This window comes from Aphelocoma coerulescens, chromosome 5, assembly GCF_041296385.1.
Source record: "Aphelocoma coerulescens isolate FSJ_1873_10779 chromosome 5, UR_Acoe_1.0, whole genome shotgun sequence".
NCBI lineage: Eukaryota > Metazoa > Chordata > Aves > Passeriformes > Corvidae > Aphelocoma > Aphelocoma coerulescens.
Window position 1 is genome coordinate 24,199,433 of NC_091019.1, and position 4,460 is coordinate 24,203,892.

Here is a 4,460-nt window from a genome sequence, read left to right on the forward strand (position 1 = left end):
ATTCAGGCACACAGCAAATATTCCATTATCAACTTCTCTCATTCTATCCAAATAGGATTTTCTGTTACCAAAATCTACTATCAGTAGAAACCAAGATGTTTTAATCATACATAAATAGCAATGGATGTCCTATGTATGAAAATAAATTCTTTTAGCCTTAATGATACGTTGTCTGGGCGCAAAACAATAAGAACTAAACCAGGGGAAACTTAAAAATCTGTCTGATGCACTTGTTCCCTTCATAACCATATCCTGAACGATGTTTTTAATGATTCTGTAGGTTGTCCAATGATAAAAATTGTTTCTACACACACTGCATTAACAGAGGCACAAACAATGAAGAGATTAATTACACAATAGTTCTGTTTATGAACTGAACAATATATTTTAGAGACATAGCTAATGGTAGCTAAACATTTTAAACCAAACTTTGTACATTAACTAGTGTATTGATAAGTGTGATTCCATGTTTACAGAGAGAAGAAAGATTTCAGCACTAATGTGCAAACTGCAGCTCAAAACATTGTGTAAGCTTAGAGCTGGAATTTTGTACAAATGAAACATCAATAAACAGTGCAGACCTTACTCAGAATTCTGTGACTTTTGATCAAATCTGTGGGTGTATGTACAGATTCAAATCTGTATTTGAGGTAGGAGCACACGGACCTTTGGCCCAAAATTGAACACACATTGGTGTGCAAGGGCGTTCTTTTTGGTGCAGATTTCTCCAGCAACTATAGCTGAGGTCTTGCAGTATGCACTTGAGTGCAACATGGATACCTCAAAAAATTTCTCCCTTGATATAATTCAGTGGAAGTTGCATAGTAGAACATTATGTAGACTTGCTATGTAGAACTGAGGCTGAAAGCACCTTGTGAAGCCATCCAGCTCAAGCTTTAGGAACCTGTCCTTCACAAATTTTATTTAGATGAAATTAGTTGCTATCTAGATCCAAATTTACTAGTTGCTTTATGATAACTTTAACCGCTATTTCAAAGGAACATACTGTACCAGAGATAAAATAAAATTAAACGGCTCACCTCTAACTATGTAATATACTGTGTGTCCAGTCAAAATATTATAATACCGTTTTATTAGACTTCCAGCACAACATCCTAGCTTTTTACTTAAGGTTGTTGAAATCAAGACTTTTAAGTAGCCCCTACCACTGATATAATGGCTCACAGATGATAAAGCAGAGTATAGGCACAAAATACTGTGCCAGTTTTATCAAAAGAATTTGTGAACTTTTACAAAACTCTCATCAGATGTCAAAAGAAAAAAAGTATTCCTTTCAAGTGTCTTAAAGGTCTGTGGACATCTGTACTCCTGTAGAGGTAGACTTAGAAACTCAAGAAAATTAAATTATTCCTTTCAAGTAAGAGAAAAATTGTGTAGAGGATTATCTCTCTCCTCTTAAGTCTAGCCACCACATCACTCTTTTAACATATACTGTTATAGTACATAAGGCAAAGGCAATATTGCCTATACAAATTCCACTCCAAAGAACTGTCTAAGCATTTTGATTCATATGAAAATGTAATGTTGTCCCAAAGATTGAGGTCAGTTCAAGCATTCTTCCAGCATTTGTGAGGCTACACTTCCTATAAACAAAAAAAAGCTTTCTGTTAAACCTCTAATACTCAACAGAAAATGCATGCTCAGCTATTCAAGGAAAAATGTTATTCTCTCACCTATATTCTATTTTCACTGCTGATCTTTTCACCTTCTTTCTCTGCTTCCCCCTTCCTCCTCCCTTTCTGACTTGCAGCAGAGAATCTGATTGCATTACTAACTGTATATAAATATTTAATTGTTTTACATTACATGGAACAATCACGGACCTGTCCAAGCATTAAAAGTGCAATTAACCAATTAGCTTCTGGTAGAAGATAGAAAGGCATAAGCAGCTATCACCCTGATATGGTATCAAACACTACTTGCAATTACATGGCTATATTCTGTCCCAGGCAGTTCATTGTTCCAAACAGGTTACAGCTGCACCTATTTCAACTGTGCTGTTAAATACTGAACAAGCTTTAAGCCAAAACCTCTATCTATAAACATATGCTGAATGCAAATATGTGCTCTACATCACAAAAACAGGCAATATATTTTAAATAGTGTCCTAATGTTATTAAGAACTGAAAAACTATGGACTGATGGAAAGGGCACCTATAAAACCCCAGTGTGGTATTTGAGGAGTGCAAGGGGAACAGATCGTATTTGATCATTGCCCTGAATTCTCAGATGCACTGATGCTGCCAAGCCACATGTCACCTATACCAGGCCTGTCTAGCACAGTCTAGCTTTAACCATCTGAGGTTTAGGAATAACTGTAGGGATTATGACAGCAAGATCTTATTTAAATTAAATAAAATTAAATTAAATGCAGAAATCACTTTAAATGATGTCATTACATCACTTACAGTACAGAATCAAGGATTGTCTGGGCTTCTGGGGTTGTTTGACAGAACAAATAGAAAAAGAAGCAAACTGGGTATTTTTCTCTAGACAAATTATGTAGGAATAATAGAAAAGCCTTCATCTGCAGTAGGCACATTAGGACATATCACATTAACCTTTTATACATATATAAGAAGTAACAGGATGACTTTGGAATTTGAATTGTTACTGCTTTTCTGTGTTCCTATTGCAGAGGGTCCTAAAACCAAGAGAAAATATGATGGCACAAAATAACATTAAGAGTTTGCCAGTTTTAGTACCTCCTTTTATTATGCAGTGCATCCAAAAGGGGATGAAATTTGCCATGAGAAATAATAGCAGCCTAGTTACAGGAATAAAATAAAATTAGTTCAGTGAGCAATATTTCTCCCTCTCCTAAGAATATTCATGAACAAAAATAATTTATCTGTACCATCCTGTTCTGAGCAGGTGGAGATCAGACAAAGAAGCAAATGTATTATCATATAATCACAAAGTACTTCACTTACCACAGCTTGTGATAAGCAAATTGCTGGTTAATTACACACTCTAATCCCACCTGTTGCAGAGAAAGGAGCTTTTTAGATACACAGCTTGCTAAAACAACCTCTTACTGCAAAAGATGTGGCTGACCCACTGCAATGCATCGCTGCCACCTGCATGATCTCTTTCCTATTTGGCATTTTCTTTTAGGTTGGACAACGAGTAGGCAACATTTGTTATACCCTCCTGGTGGTGCAAAGCCATTATGTATGTCCTTTAAAGATGTGAGAAATTTTAGCCCCTGGTGCATGACCATGAAACAGATTTTTTGAGATAGTCTTAATATGAATATATAGCTCTGTAATGCCAGTCTAGGGGTTTTTTTGTGAATATATAGCTCAATTAAAATACAGAAGCTATACATTGAAAACATGAAAGTAGAATTTCAATGAGATGTAACTACAATTGAATTATTTTCCCCAAAGATTTTGGATCTAAAAGAACTACCCATTTTTAGTAAGCAATGTTGAAAACCCTGCAAAAGTGCCCAGACATTATAACAGAATTGATAGCCATCTTAAGCCACAGTTACTCTACAACAGGTGAGAGCTGGATCGAAATGAGAAGGAAAAGGTTATACCTCTGAAAATGTCCTTATCTTTTTCAGAAACCACTTAGTGAAGGTCAAATATAGATGTTCTTAGATATATTTCAATAACAAAAATAAGGCGTGAAAATAAATATAGTATTTTAAGTTATGCTCTTTCAATCTCACAATTAATCTTTCACTTTTTCTTTTTTGCCTTAGTAAATCCCAGAAAAGCTATGAAAATAGAATATAGTAGAAGTTTTTAAACGAATTTACAAGAATTAAGTTGATAATGATTTTGTGCTTTATCTCTGTAGATTGCTGACTAAAAAATTTACTGGCATAAAGGAGTATCACCTGGACAATGGAATTTTCTACTCAGTCACATCCATTCCTAACAGCAATATCTCTGTCCACAGGCACCTAGAGAAGGAAAACAATGAAATTAAAAAGCTTTATAACTCCAGACAGTAATTCTCATTCTCTTTCCTAGAGAAACTAAGAAGGTTTTTCTCATGTTTTACAAAATTTGGAAGTAGGCAGTGAGTTGGCAAGGACTCTTGGTGAAGACTTCAACGTTTTTTCTGTTTGAGGGCATTGACAGTCCCCAGAATCCATTCAAGAGAAAATAAAGTATTCAGAATCACTGAAGTTCCCTAAAGCTGAGAGCTTAGACCTCTTGTGCACCCCTTTCAGTGAAAGGAGAACTCTCATCTATAAGAAAGGTTGTAATTTCAATTAACTGGGAACATAAGTGCTTGTTAGTCAGATTAATGATGCATTTGAAGGAAAAACTTTGGTAAAAAGTATGTTTGCCTTGCTTCAAAGAGATGAAAGGCAAAACGATGCAGATATTTATTTTAAAAAGTAAAATTTACAATAAACAATGTATAAAGTTTAATTCTAAACTTAATTAGAATTGTTTAATTAATTCAATTAATTA

General features: G+C 34.7%; 1 long non-coding RNA gene across 1 annotated transcript; it reads right to left on the minus strand.

Moving 5' to 3' along the window:
* Window positions 1-442: 442 nt before the first annotated feature.
* LOC138110768 (uncharacterized) lies at window positions 443-4,143 on the minus strand. The gene is made up of 3 exons (XR_011151046.1): window positions 4,042-4,143; window positions 3,875-3,940; window positions 443-1,604 (listed from the first exon to the last, which is right to left on the minus strand). It is a non-coding gene; the product is annotated as an uncharacterized lncRNA (long non-coding RNA).
* Window positions 4,144-4,460: the final 317 nt, after the last annotated feature.